This window comes from Panthera leo, chromosome D2 (assembly GCF_018350215.1).
Source record: "Panthera leo isolate Ple1 chromosome D2, P.leo_Ple1_pat1.1, whole genome shotgun sequence".
NCBI lineage: Eukaryota > Metazoa > Chordata > Mammalia > Carnivora > Felidae > Panthera > Panthera leo.
The window spans coordinates 60,950,520-60,965,946 of NC_056689.1; the positions used below are offsets into that span (position 1 = coordinate 60,950,520).

The 15,427-nt window shown below is 42.4% G+C and overlaps 1 protein-coding gene across 1 annotated transcript in view; it reads left to right on the forward strand.

Moving 5' to 3' along the window:
• INA (internexin neuronal intermediate filament protein alpha) overlaps positions 1–15,427 on the forward strand; it is a 59,234-nt gene that overhangs the window by 7,580 nt on the left and 36,227 nt on the right. The gene's annotated exons all lie outside the window — the stretch shown is intronic.

Consider the following 15,427-nt stretch of genomic DNA (forward strand, 5'->3'; position numbering starts at 1 on the left):
GGAAAGAGAGAGAAGGAGAAAGAGAATCCCAAGAAGGCTCCACTATGTCAGCACAGAGCCTGATGTGGGGCTGCATCTCAGGAACCTTGAAATCATGACCTGAGCCAAAATCAAGAGTCAGGATGCTTAACCAACTGAGCCACCCAGGGGTCATTTTTAAGTGTTTTAAAAGTTTAAAATGGCAAATTCTGTTATATATATTTTACCACAGTGAAAATTTAAAAAAAAATTTTTTTTAATTTATTTTTTAATTTATTTTGAGACAGAGATAGAGAGCAAGCAAGGGAGGGGCAGAGCAAGAGGGAAACAGAATCCCAAGCAGGCTCCACACCACCAGCACAGAGGCCCATGCAGGGCTGGAACCCCCCAACCACAAGATCTTGAGCCAAAAACAAGCGTTGGATGCCTAACCGACGAGCCACCCAGGCGACCCCAAAAAAATTTTTAAAGGAATTGAACACGTATTTATATAGGACCATTTCCTCCGTGTCCACTGGGCTCCTTCCATATGGCCACTTTTCAGTTCCCGGTCCACATGTCCTTGCTTATACTGTTTCCTCTGCATGAAAAGCTCTTTTCACCTTTTGAACCCTATTCATCTTTTAGGTGTTAGCTCAAATGTTACTTGGAGAGGTCTTACCACTCTCTTTACCCTGGTATTTTCTTTCATGCTGTCCTTTACTTCCCCATCTCTCCAGTTCCCTTCCCTTCCCACAATCACAATTAAAGAAGTTTTTGTGTGAATATGTCTTTAATATCTGCCTGCTCATTAGGCTGTAAGCTCCAGGAGGGCATGGACAGTATCCATCTTGTCCACTGAGAAGGGATACAATGCCTACCTAGCCCAGGTAGGTGCTGGTACAGTGGGGATTGGGGATTCCATATATTTTTTTAAATAAGTTAATTAATAACTAAATGAATGTGTGGTAGGATTGTGAGTGGATTTTATTTTAATGCCTTCTACAAGGTTGTGTCTTGATTAAATTATTTTTAAAAACGGGGGGTGGGGGGAGCGGGGGGAGCACACCAGAGCTCTCATTCTTTCATCCCTGTGCTCTACCTTGTGAAGTCCTAAGCATCTCTTGGAGCAGGAACCTGAGCCAGACACTAGTACAATCTGTTTCCAGATAGATCTGATATGTTGCCAACTGTTCCAACCTTGGAGTCTAAATGTCCACCTAAATAAGTGATAAGTTGTTGGACTTAAAATGGAACACCTCTGGGGCACCTGAGTGGCTCAGTCAGTTAAGTGTCTGACTCTTGATTTCAGCTCAGGTCATGATCTCACAGTTTGTGAGTTCAAGCCCCTAGTCAGGCTCTGTGCTGACAGCAAGGAGCTTACTTGGGATTCTCTATCTCCCTCTCTCTCTGCCCCTCCCCCACTCGAGCTCTGTCTCTGTCTCTCAAAAATGAATAAACGTTAAAAAAAATTTTTTTTTTAATGTGTTTGAAAACTACCAGTCCAGGCTCTGGAGGACCTCTCAGAAGGACTTTGCATGGATTCAGGTTCCAAGCTACAAGGTCTTACTGATCTTATCCAAAGTTCATTGACTTTGCCGCTGTTGTCTTGTGCTCCGTAAAAGGACATTTGCCCATTCTGATTCTTCCAGTGGTGTTGTGGAAAGGCCTCAAAAGAGATCACTGACAGCAGCTCAATACAGACCAGGCAGCTTAGTCCACAGGCAGCTTCTGTCTATGGAATCAGAGGCTAAAAATAGATCATTACAAGCCACAAAAGTCTTAAATTGCTTCTAACTAGGCAGCATGGTGTAGGGATTAAGAAAATGGATTCCCGAGCCAGACACTCTGGCTTCAACTTCCGGCTCTGCAGCTAACTAGCTGTGACCCTGGACAGGTTTCTTCATACTCTCATATCTTAGTTTTCTCCTCTTCATAATGGAGGTGGAGATACTAATAGTGTCTACCTCATAGGCTTGATGAGGATTAAATGAGATCATATTTGTACAGCATTTGAGACAGGGCCAGGCATCCAGTAAGTACTATATAAATAAATAAGTAGCAATGGTACTTTTCTTTCTGTATGAATTTATGAATGGCAAAGCCCAAATCCTGGCATTTTAAGTCTTCTACTGTTTGATGTTTTACCACTACTGTCGAGGTGAGGCTCTTTCTGCAGCCTCCCACACCTCTGAGGAATTGGGGTCACATGGCCCTCTGAAATGGTAAGTGGTTACCAGATCCTGGATTCCTTCACTCAGTAATATTTCAAAAGCAATTTTGGGGGTTCCCATAGGGTGGTCATCTTTGGATTATGCCATTCAGGACATTAAAATAAACTGCCATCTACTATCATTACTATTTCATGAAAGGCAATTTTAACACCAAAAAAGTAGGAAATAGGAAAAACATAATCTCAGAATAAAAGGCAGGGCTTCTTCAACTGTCCATTGATGGATGAACGGATAAAGAAGATGTGGTATATCTATACAATGGAGTATTACTCGGCAATCAAATAGGATGAAATCTTGCCATTTGCAACTACGTGGATAGAACTCAGATGGTATTATGCTAAGGGAAATTAGTCAGTCACAAAGACAAATACCATATGACTTCACTCATATGAGGAATTTAAGATATAAAACAGATGAACATAAGGGAAGGGAAGAAAAATAATATAAAAACAGGGAAGGGGACAAAACATAGGAGACTCTTAAATATAGAGAACAAACAGGGTTGCTGGAGGGGTTGTGGGAGGGTGGATGGACTAAATGGGTAAGGGGCATTAAGGAATCTACTCTTGAAATCATTGTTGCACTATATACTAACTAACTTGGATGTAAATTCTTTTTTAAAAAGGCAGGTATTCTTTTTGTTTTAAGTTTATTTACTTATTTTGAAAGAATGAGAAAGAGAAAATGAGCTGGGGAAGGGCAGAGAGAGAGAGACAGAGGGAGGAAAGAGAATCCCAAGCAGGCTCCATGCTGTCAGCACGGAGCCTGACTTGAGGCTTGATCTTATTAACCATGAGATCATGACCTGAACTGAGATCAAGAGTTGTATGCTTAACTGACTGAGCCACCCAGGCACCCCAAAAGGCATGGATTTAAAGTAAACTGAGCTTAGTAAAAAATCAATACCCTTTTCTGTTCCTTTGTTGTTTAATCTTGAACCAGCAGCCAAGAGCCAACTCTTGTCTAAGACCCAGCATTTGGTTAACACTGCTCTACACAGCCCTTCTGAGTGTTCTTGAACATCCTGGACACTGTAACTAAATATACCTTAAAGCTAGTCCTGAACACCCCAACTTTATAAAACTGAAGTTGTTTGCTAATAATCCTGGAGAACACTGCTATGCTCAGAGTAGATGGGCCACAACTGGAAGGGGTTATTTTAGTTGTTCCCTGTAGCACAAATTGGGTCATTTAGAACCTTGGCTCTAATTCCAAGGAGTCAGGAAGGCCTCTGAGCTACCCAAGTGTTTTAGAAAGTCCCTCCCAGTTCTGCGTCCCCTTTACTCTCATACCACTACCATACACACGAGGCTTCTGAAACCAGATGTGTGAGCAATTCTCTGTAACAACTGAGTATCAACAATTTAACTCAATTCTGACACTTTGCCTTGAGAGTGTCCAGATCCCACAGGGTAAGGGCTCAGTCTCATGAGACGGCTCCCCACTTTGAATGCCAGTCACAAGTAATAGGTGCCCAGCTTACTATAACTTCTGTCTGACTTAGCTACAGATCAAAGGTTCTCATGACCTCTTCCCCCTTGGATTCAATTATTTGTTAAAAGAGCCACTCACAGGGGTGCCTGGTTACCTCAGTCACTGGAGCCTGCAACTCTTGATCTCAGGGTTGTGGGTTTGAGCCCTAAGTTGGGTGTAGAGATTACTTAAAAATAAAATCTTTTTTTTTTTCAAGTTTATTTATTCATTTGGTGTGTGTGTGGTGGGGGGAGGTGCAGAGAGAAGGGGAGAGAATCCTAAGCAGGTTCTTCACTATCAGCCTAGAGCCAGACGTGGGGCTCAAACTCACAAACCATAGGATCATGACCAGAGCTGAAATCAATAGTCAGTGCTCAACCCACTGAACCACTCAGGCACCCCCAAAAATAAAAATTTTTCTAAGTTTATTTATTTCTTTTGAGAAAGAGAGAGAGAGAGCATGAGCAGGGAAGGGGTAGAGAGAGGGAGAAAGAGGATCCCAACCAGGCTCCACATTGTCAGCTCAGAGCCTGACACAGGGCTCGAACCCACAAACTGTGAGATCATGACCTGAGCCAAAACCAAGAGTCAGATGCTTAACCAACTGAGACACCCAAGTGCCCTGCAAAAATAAAATCTTTAAAAAACAAATGAAATGAAATAAAATAAAATAAAATAAATAAAATCTTAAAAAAAAAAGAGCCACTCCCAGAACAAACACCTACTTGTGTTTATTAGTTTATTAAATGACATGATAAAGGGTACAGATGAACAGCTGGATGAAGAGGTTTGGGGAGGTTCCCACACACAGGAGCTTTTATTTCCATGGAGTTGTCTCCCAGTATATTGATGTGTTGTATTCACCAACCTGGAGATTCTCTGAACCCCACACTGTGGGGATTTTTATGGAGGCTTAATCATGTAGGCATGATTGACCAATTCTATTTTTAGCTCCTTGCCCTTTGTAAGAGAATGAAGGGAAGGGCTGAAAATTCTAAGCTTCTAATCATGGATTGGTCTTTCCAGTGATCAGCCCTCATCCAGGAGCCATTTATGACTCTATGAGAGTCACCCTCATTAGAACAAAAGACAGTCCTATCACCCAGGGATTACAAGGGTTTCCGGAGCTCTGCACCAGGAATCAGGAAAAGGGAACAACATGTATTTTCTTCTCTCTCAGAGTGAGTGTGCAGGTTTTCTTCCTAGACACAGTAAGAGAGTCCAGGAAGGAGAGTCAGGGTTCAGGGACTGTCATGCTGATTCTGCTGCTAATCTACTGTGTAATTTTGGTGAGGCCCTTAACCATTCAGAGACCTGTTCTACTCCTCTACAAAATGGAGGCAATAATACCTGCTCTGCATTCCTCAAGGTTGCTATGGGAATCAAACAAATAATGGCTATGAATATGGTGTTAAAGCACTGTAAAGGAATGAGTATTTGTTAACTCTCAGCCCCTACCCCCTTCTAGTCAGGGCCTCAAGTTTCCCTACTAACTTAATGCCAACGATCCTTTCCTCCACCCTCTTCTTTAGCCTGACTAGGACTCCATAGCACAACACTCCAGGGGAGACTTCTAGGCCTTGGTTTAGAGCAGTGTGGTAAGGAAGAGCTGATTTTTTTTTTCTCCTTCTCAGAGCCTTGGTCTCCAAAGTCTCTCCAGATGGAGGGAGCTGAGCTCCTAAGTATTAAACACTCAGGAACCCACAAACACTCTTGGAGTTCCAGCTAAGTGAGCCTGTCCAATAATACTTCCTGCTAAACTAACAAAGGGTGATAGCAGGAGAATGCTGGGAGACATTCCATTCTCCTGCCTCCAAGGAATCTTGGCAGCTCAACTTTCTAGTGCGTTATATCTGGAAGAAACTTTAGATCAGTGGTTCTCAATGCTGGCTGAACATTAGAATCACCAGGGGAGCTTTTAAAAAATATCCATGCCAGATTGTATCTCACACCAATTAAATCAGAATCTTGGGGGGAGGGACCTAGACATCAGTATTTTTAAAGCTCCCCAGATGATTGCAATGTGCAGCCTAGTTTGAGAACCACTGTCATAGATAATCCAGGTCAAACACCTCATTTTAATGAAGTAAAAATAGGTCCTGGGAGTTTATGAGTTTTGTGCAAAGTCATACAACTGGTTAGAATTTGAAATATCAATTCAATAAGTTGATGATAATAACAGCTAATTTTTGTTGAGCATTTACTGGTAAGCAACCTGCACTTTATAAACATAATCTCACTTAATCATCACAATAATCTTAGAAACCTGAGAAACCTCAGAAAACTGAGGCCCAAAGGTTTTAGTTCACTCAAGGTCAAAGCAACTAAAGTGGTGGAGATCCCCATTCAACAGTTTAACCAAATTTGAGCAGCATGCAGTTGACAAGATAGGGATAGGGCCAATGCCATTAAGGAATTTACAGTCTATCTGGAGAAGGGTTGCCTCCAGTTGAGCGTCAGTTGAGCATCTGACTCTTGGTTTTGGTTCAGGTCATGATCACAGGGTCATGGGATAGAGCCCTGCGTGGGGCTCTGCACTAAGTATGGAGCCTGCTTAAGATTCTCTTTCTCTCTCTGCCTCTGCCTCTCTCTCCTGCTCTCTCTAAAAATAAAAATCTAAATACACACACACACACACACACACACACACACACACACATTATAGTCTACCTGGAGAGACAGGAAACAGGTGAGCCAAAAATTAAACCAGTTTGATAAGTGTGATAGTAAAAGTAAACAATGGGGGGCACTCAGGTCATGATTCCACGGTTCAGTCTGTGAGTGAGCCCCGCATCGGGCTCTCTGCTGTCAGCACAGAGCCTGCTTCAGATCCTCTGTCCCCCTCCTTCTGCTTCTCCCCTGCTCATGCTATCTTTCAAAAATAAACATTTTTTAAAAAATGGGCAGAGGACATGAGCAGACATTTCTCCAAAGAAGACATACAGATAGCCAACAGACACATGAAAAGATGCTCAACATCACTCATCATCAAGGAAATGCAAATCAAAACTACAATGAACTATCACCTCACACCTGTCAGAACGGCTAAAATCAAAAACACACGAAGCAACAAGTGCTGGTGAGGATGTGGGAAAAAAAGGATCTCTCATGTGCTGCTGGTGGCAATGCAAACCTGTTCAGTCAGTGTGGAAAAAACAATATGGTGTTTCCTCAAAAAGTTAAAAATAAAACTACACTATGATCCAGAAATTGCACTACTAGATATTTACCCAAAGAATACAAAAACACTCATTCAAAGGGATATATGCACCTCTATGTTTATAGCAGCATTATTTACAATAGTCAAATTATGGAAGCAGCCCAAGTGTCCATTGACTAATGAATGTATAAAGAAGATATGGTATATGTACACAATAGAATATCATTCAGCCATAACAAAGAATGAAAGTTTGCCATTTGCAATGACATGGATGGAGCTAGACAGCATAATGCTAAGTAAAATAAGCCAGTCAGAGAAAGATAAATAGCACATGATTTCTCTCATATATGGAATTTAAGAAACAAAACAAACAAGCAACGAAAAAAAGAGAGAGAGAGACAAAACAAGAAACAGACTCTTAACCATAGACAAATTGATGGTTACCAGAAGGAAGCTGGGTGGGGGAATGGGTGAAATTGGTGATGGGGGTTAAAGAATACACTTATCATGACAAGAACCGAGTAATGTCTAGAATTGTTGAATCCCTATAGTGTACAACTGAAACTAATATAACAACTGGAATTAAAATAAAAAACAATAAAAAATATTTGTGCATTGAGGTACACTATTAACAGAGTAAAAAGGCAACCCATGGAACAGGAGAAAATATTTGCAAATCATATACCTGATAAAGCATTACTATCCAGAATATATAAAGAAGTGCTATCACTCAACAACAAAAAACAAACAACCTGATTCAAAAATGGTCAAAGGACTTGAATAGACATCTCTCCAAAGAAGATGAAGAAATGACTTACAAGTACATGAAAAGATGTTAAGCAAATCATTGGGGAAATGCAAATCAAAAACACAATAAGAAACGTATGGGCAACTAATCTTTGACAAAGCAGGAAAGAACATCCAATGGAAAAAAGACAGTGTCTTTAACAAATGGTGCTGGGAGAACTGGACAGCAACATGCAGAAGATTGAAACTAGACCACTTTCTCACACCATTCACAAAAATAAACTCAAAATGGATAAAGGACCTGAATGTGAGACAGGAAACCATCAAAACCCTAGAGGAGAAAGCAGGAAAAGACCTCTCTGACCTCAGTCGTAGCAATTTCTTACTTGACACATCCCCAAAGGCAAGGGAATTAAAAGCAAAAATGAGCTACTGGGACCTTATGAAGATAAAAAGCTTCTGCACAGCAAAGGAAACAACCAACAAAACTAAAAGGCAACCAACGGAATGGGAAAAGATATTTGCAAATGACATATCAGACAAAGGGCTAGTATCCAAAATCTATAAAGAGCTCACCAAACTCCACACCCAAAAAAACAAATAACCCAGTGAAGAAATGGGCAGAAAACATGAATAGACACTTCTCTAAAGAAAACATCCGGATGGCCAACAGGCACATGAAAAGATGCTCAACATCGCTCCTCATCAGGGAAATACAAATCAAAACCACACTCAGATATCACCTCACGCCAGTCAGAGTGGCCAAAATGAACAAATCAGGAGACTATAGATGCTGGAGAGGATGTGGAGAAACGGGAACCCTCTTGCACTGCTGGTGGGAATGCAAATTGGTGCAGCCGCTCTGGAAAACAGTGTGGAGGTTCCTCAAAAAATTAAAAATAGACCTACCCTATGACCCAGCAATAGCACTGCTAGGAATTTACCCAAGGGATACAGGAGTACTGATGCATAGGGGCACTTTACTCCAATGTTTATAGCAGCACTCTCAACAATAGCCAAATTGTGGAAAAAGCCTAAATGTCCATCAACTGATGAATGGATAAAGAAATTGTGGTTTATATACACAATGGAGTACTACATGGCAATGAGAAAGAATGAAATCTGGCCCTTTGTAGCAACGTGGATGGAACTGGAGAGTGTGATGCTAAGTGAAATAAGCCATACAGAGAAAGACAGATACCATATGGTTTCACCCTTATGTGGATCCTGAGGAACTTAACAGAAACCCATGGGGGAGGGGAAGGAAAAAAAAAAGAGGTTAAGTGGGAGAGAGCCAAAGCATAAGAGACTCTTAAAAACTGAGACCAAACTGAGGGTTGATGGGGGGTGGGAGGGAGGAGAGGATGGGTGATGGGTATTGAGGAGGGCACCTTTTGGGATGAGCACTGGGTGTTGTATGGAAACCAATTTGACAATAAACTTCATATATTGAAAAAAAACACAATAAGATATCACCTCACAGCTGTAATTAAAATAAAAACACAAGAGTAAGATGGCCATTATTAAAATAAAAACACAACAGTAGGATGGCCATTATTAAAATAAAAACACAACAGTAGGATGGCTGTAATTAAAATAAAAACAACAGAACAAAACAAAAAAACAGAAAGTAAGTGTTGGCAAGGACTAGAAAAATTGTAATCTTTGTGTATTGCTAGAAGGAATGTAAAAAGGAATACTATGGAAAATGGAAGTTCCTCAAAAAATTAAAAATAGAGGGGCGCCTGGGTAGCTTAGTTAAGCCTCAGGTCATGATGTCATAGTTCGTGGGAGCTTCATGACAAACTCTGTGCTGACAGCTTGGAGCCTGAAGACTGCTTTGGATTCTGTGTCTCCTTCTCTCTCTTCCCCTCCCCCATTTGTTCACACGTGCTCTCTCTCTCTCTCAAAAATAAATAAGCATTAAAAAATTTTTAATTAAAAATAGAATTACTGTATGATCTAGCAGTTCCACTTCTGGGTATGTACCCCCCAAAAAACTGAAAGCAGGGGCACCTGGGTGGCTTAGTCAGTTAAGCATCCGACTTCAGCTCAGGTCATGATCTCGTGGTCTGTGAGTTTGAGCCCCACATCAGGCTCTGTGCTGACAGCTCAGCACAGAAAGGGAGGGGATGATGGTGCAGATGGTGTTGAGCGTGTCTTCCCTCTGACACGAGGAGGGGCACCACTCTGTGAAAGGGAAAGAAGGGAAGCCACTTGTGGGCTGGGGCTTAGAACAGAGATCTGGGAAACCACGATCATGAGAGCAGGTGAACCAGGAGTGGGGAAGTGAGCAAACTGAAAGGCAAGGAGTTCTGGCCAGAGACCTGTACATTGGCACTTCTGAGCTGGAGCAGTCATGACAACGTCCAGGGTGTGCCTGGCTGAGGTGGCAGTTATGTCACTAGAGTTAAAAGGTCAAGAATTATGAGATGGATTACCTTACAGGAACAGATCTAAGATGAAAAAAAAAAAAAAAAAAAAGCCTGGTGGGTTCTATTCTCAAAAAGATCAAGAGGAAGCAATTCCCTGGCTTAATACAGAATCACATTAGATTTTTAAAAAATAATTCCAAGACCTAAATTGTGACTAATCTAACTACCTCTTGCCAAAATGTAAATCTATAGCTTCCTCAAAGGTAGACCAAACATTTAGACCAAGTAACAGACTGAAACCGTGAAGCAGGAAACCTGCACGATAAATCCTGGCCCTATTAGCTACAAAATGGGTTAGATCTATCCTTCTGAGTTAGACTACGGCCTGGCTTCCATTCATTCATTCATTCATTCATTCAACAAACATGCCCTATTTTTGCCAGGGTTTTTACTAAGCCTTAGGGATGCAAAAATGAGTCATCTGTTGTTTTTATGGAGCTCACCAACATGTACAGTGCCACCCCTGACCCAATATGAAAATTCTAGAGCAAAGGTAGGTAGAAAGTGCAGTGGGATTATGTAAACATAAAGAAAGGAGGCTAGATGTGGGAGAAGCAACACAGAAGAGCTGATATGTGAGATGAGCCTTAAAGAAGGAGCAGAGTGTCCCAGGCTAGGAAGTATAAGAAGGGCATACTAGAAGAGGAACAGCATGAGAAAGGACAGTAAGGGCCCAAAGAGTCAAGAAACTTAATCTGGTTTGGCAGAGCAGTAGTTCTTAAAGGGCAATCTGCACAAAAATCAGCCTTGGTATAATTCAGTGTAGGTTCTCAGGGCCCATGAACAACTGATTTTGTGGGCTTAGGCATCTGGATTTTATTTTTATTTTATTTTTAAAATTTTTTTATGTTTTTATTTATTTTTGAGACAGAGAGAGACAGAGCATGAGCAGGGGAGGGGCAGAGAGAGAGGGAGACACAGAATCTGAAGCAGGATCCAGGCTCTGAGCTGTCAGCACAGAAGCTGACGCGGGGCTCGAGCTCACAGACTGTGAGATCATGACCTGAGCTGAAGTCGGACGTTTAACCGACTGAGCCACCCAGGCAACCCTAGGCATCTGAATTTTAAAACCAGCATCCTCGATGATTCTGAAGAAGGTGGTCCGTAGACCACACTGAGAAACCCTGGGCTAGAGTATAGAGTGCATGGTAGGAGGAAGGAGAAGGGCTTGGGATGAGGCAGAAACTTTGGTCAGGACCATATTGTGCTAAGGAATTTGGAGCTCAATTTTACAGGCAGTGAGGCACCCTCTGGGAGCGTCCTGGTGACATTAGTTTTAGAAAGCCCAATGTGGAGGCAGTGCTGGGCAAGAACCTGGAGAGGAGGGTCAGTACATCTAGGCAAGACATGAGGAGTTTCTTCAAGAGAAAGTGCATTATTCAGAAATCAAACCACAACAAGGACCCTGAAACTACCACTCTCTTATCAGCTGGGGGCTTCCAGGACATCCGCATACTTCTAGGGGACAGAATCTCCCCTAAGCAGAGAGCAGTAGTAACCACAGTGGCCCACATAACTGCACATGGGTCTATGCCGCAGCCAGGCTGGGGGACACTCCCTGTGGTTGTCAGGCTTGTGCTGAGTCATCTCTCGTAAGAACGAGTTTCTCAGAGCTCCTGGGATCTTGCTTCACAAGCTGCTGGTTGGCTTTCCTGTGGTTTCCAAGCCAAGCAAGGAGAAAAAAAGTATATATATATACATACATATATACATATATACATGTATGTATATATATATATGTATATATGTATATATGTATAGGTACTTCTAGGGCACAGGTCTCACAAATCATGGTGCCCAGGACCCCTCCCCTTGCCTCTCTCCTCGTATTCTTTGCTCTAGAAGCTAGGATAAGCTGCCGATTGCCCAGTTTCATAATCTTCTTGGCCACTCTGCAGCTAAAGGGCAAAAGTGAACAGCTACCTGTACAGATCTGAGGCTAGAAGGGACTTGAAGATAGATAACCTGTGTTCCTGGGAGGGGCTGGCTGACTTGAAGCTTACTTCACCACCCAAGCCTGGCTCCCGGGGAAGGGCTCTCACTGGGCCACACTGCTTCTTAGGGTAACTTCCTGCTTGATTGGCATGAAGGGGTGACCTTACACAAAACGACTCCCTTTCCTGAGCTTCAGATTCTTCTGTAAAATGATGGAGCTGGACTCAAAGAACTTTATCCGGTCCTATATCATTCCTTGAGTTGAGATGACCAAGCTGAATACCTCTGCTTCTTGACTCCTCCCTCCAGTGCCCCCAGGAGAGCCAGGAGCTATTTCAGGTCCACTCAGGAGGAACCCAGCCATTTAACTTATTACTTTCTGAGTGTTCTACTATGTGCAGATAATAAGAACAGCCATCAAGGGTGCCTGGGTGGCTCAGTCAGTTATGCAACTCTTGATTTCAGCTCAGGTCATGATCTCCTGGTTTGTGAGTCCAAGCCCGCATCCAGCTCCATGCTGCAGGGCTCTGTGCTGTGGGGATCCATGCTTCGGGGACCTATGCTGACAGCACAGAGCCTGCTTGGGATTCTCTCTCTCTCTCTCTCTCTCTCTCTCTCTTTCTCTCTCCCTCTCTCTACCCCTCCCCCATTTTCTTTATAAAAAATAAACATGCATTTAATTTATTTTTTTAAACACACATTAAAAAAAATAAGAACAGCCATTATTTCCAAGTGCTTACTATGTACCAGCACTATGTTAAGCATTATACATTTATATTATTTGCTCATCACAACATCCGTAAGATGTAGGTATTGTTATTATCTTTATCGCACAAATGAAAAAATTGAGGCTCAGAGAGATTAAGTAACTTGCCTAAGAACATTCAGCTGGTAAAGCACCAGAGCCCCTATCAGCTCCAAAGACCATGGTCCTTCCACGCCATCACACTTCATAGTACTGGTCAACCAAGGATCAGTTAAGTATAGATCACAGACAGTAGTGGAGTTGTTGGCGCTAGGGAGTGGGGTGTAAGGACAGACCAAATGATGAAATGACTTGTTAAATGGGAATAATAATAGTACCTACCTCAACTGGTGGTTGGCAGAATTCAACTAAATAATTAGTAAATTCATAAATGCTTTAAAAAATAGCTACTAATATAGAATACGTATTAATGAATGTTATATAGTAATTGCCGTTTTTAGTTGTTATTGTTTTTTCTTTTTATGTCCCTATAATAAAACCCTGGTTTCTCTTGGATTAGATCATAATTTAACATTGTCTTGGTTTTTTTTTTTAATGTGTATTTGAGAGAGAGAGGGAGGGAGAGCGAGAGCATGTGCAAGCAGGCGGAGGGAGGGAGAGAGAGAGAGAGAGAGAGAGAGAGAATTCCAAGCTCGATGGCTTGATCTCATGAACTGTGAAATCATGACCTGAGAGGAAATCAAGAGTCAGACACTTAACCAAATGAGCCACCCAGGCACCCTGTCTTGGTTCTTTAGTTGTTTGTTTTTGTTAGCAGTTGCCATTTGAGAAAAATTTTTAAAAGTTTTTATTTATTTTTGAAGGAGAGAGAGAGACAGAGCATGAGTGGGGGAGGAACAGAGAGAGAGGGAGACACAGAATTCGAAGCAGGCTCCAGGCTCCAAGCTGTCAGCACAGAACCCGATGCAGGGCTCGAACCCACAAACTGTGAGATCATGACCTGAGCCAAAGTCAGACGCTTAACTGAGCCACCCAGGTGCCCCTAGTAGTTGCCATCTGAAAATTGTGGTAACATATACATAAAGTTTACCAGTATAATAATTTTTAAGTGTACAGCTCAGTGGCATTAAGCATGTTCACACCATTGTGCGACCATCACTACCATCCCTCTCAAGAACTTTTTCACCTTCTCAAACTTAAATTCTGCCGTTGGTTTTCAATAATTACTCACTTAACCCTTACATTAAATATTTTTATGCTCCTATCTTCTTAACAAAAGGCTGTGGGCTGTAGTGGAGAACATGGGATGGAGATTACAACCCTGGGTTCAAATTCAGATTCCCTCGCAGTATTTGAACTTGAATAATTCACATAAAACTCTGAACACCAGTTCCTCCTTGGAGATGAGACTAATACATGGAAACCCCACAGCGTTACGGTTAGCATTAGAAGAGATCACCAAGGGAAAGTATGTTGCAACCTCCATGCAACGCGCTCCAGAAATATATGACCTCTAGATTGGTGGATAGATAGTACTTTTAAGCTCCTAGCTCAGCTCCAGGCATAAAATTGGAACTCAGAAAAAGTTCTAAATGAATCACAAAGACAAGTTTCAAGCCGCTGGGTCATACTGCCCCCTGGTGGTAGCCAAGAAACGTGCAGCGTCTCTGGCCTCTTGGGTACTCTTGGGGCTGATTGGGTAAGATCAGGGTGGGCTGGGAACTCAGGGAAACCCAAGGTTCCCTCCCCAAGGGGCTTTTCCTTCTCACCTAAACACACATATTATCCCCAGATATTCCTCAGCTTCAATTCTTCGTTCCAAAAGGGCTGCTCTCCTTTCCATATGCCTTTCTCTTACCGCTTCTGCTGATGCTGTTCTACTTCCCCACCGGTGGCTCATCCAAACTCTAAATCTCCTTCAGACCCGCGCAAATCTCACCTCCTCCAGGAGGCCTCCCTGCAACCCACCAGCCAGGCTCTCCCTCAGCCTTTTTTAAAACCTCTACAGAACTCACAGCCTGTATTTAATTATATGTTGTGTGCAGTTCTCTCCAAACTTTGATTCCTTGAATCAAATTTCCTGGTTTTCTTAATGTTTCCCTCAGTCTTCAGAGCATGAACTGAAGAGATGGTCCCGGTTCCTTAAAAGCTATATACGTTTCTGAGTGCCTACGTACAGCATGCTCAGATATATGGGCCAGGTGCAGCACTGGGTACTTGTACAAACATGCCTTCAATCCTCATGATAATTCTTTTTTTTTTTTTAATTTTTTTTTAACGTTTATTTATTTTTGAGACAGAGAGAGACAGAGCATGAACGGGGGAGGGGCAGAGAGAGAGGGAGACACAGAATCGGAAGTAGGCTCCAGGCTCTGAGCCATCAGCCCAGAGCCCGACGCGGGGCTCTAACTCACGGACCGCGAGATTGTGACCTGAGCCGAAGTCGGACACTCAACCGACTGAGCCACCCAGGCGCCCCAAGCCTCATGATAATTCTAATGCAACTCTACTGCCAATTACATATTTCAATTTGTAGAGAAAAAAACTGAGCCTCAGAAAGGTTAACTAACTTGGTTAAAGTCACATGGCTACTAAGTGGTAGAGTATGGGTTTGAGCCCATGTGTGCCTAATTACAAATCCACAGAATAAATTCCGTCTCCCGTGCCAACTCTTCTCAATGATCAGCACCTGCCTGGCATTGTAACTTGGGAAGGAATTCAGAACAGCGGGGCTTAGAGGGTTAAGTGGTGAATTTGATTAGTAATGTCTGTCATGTGT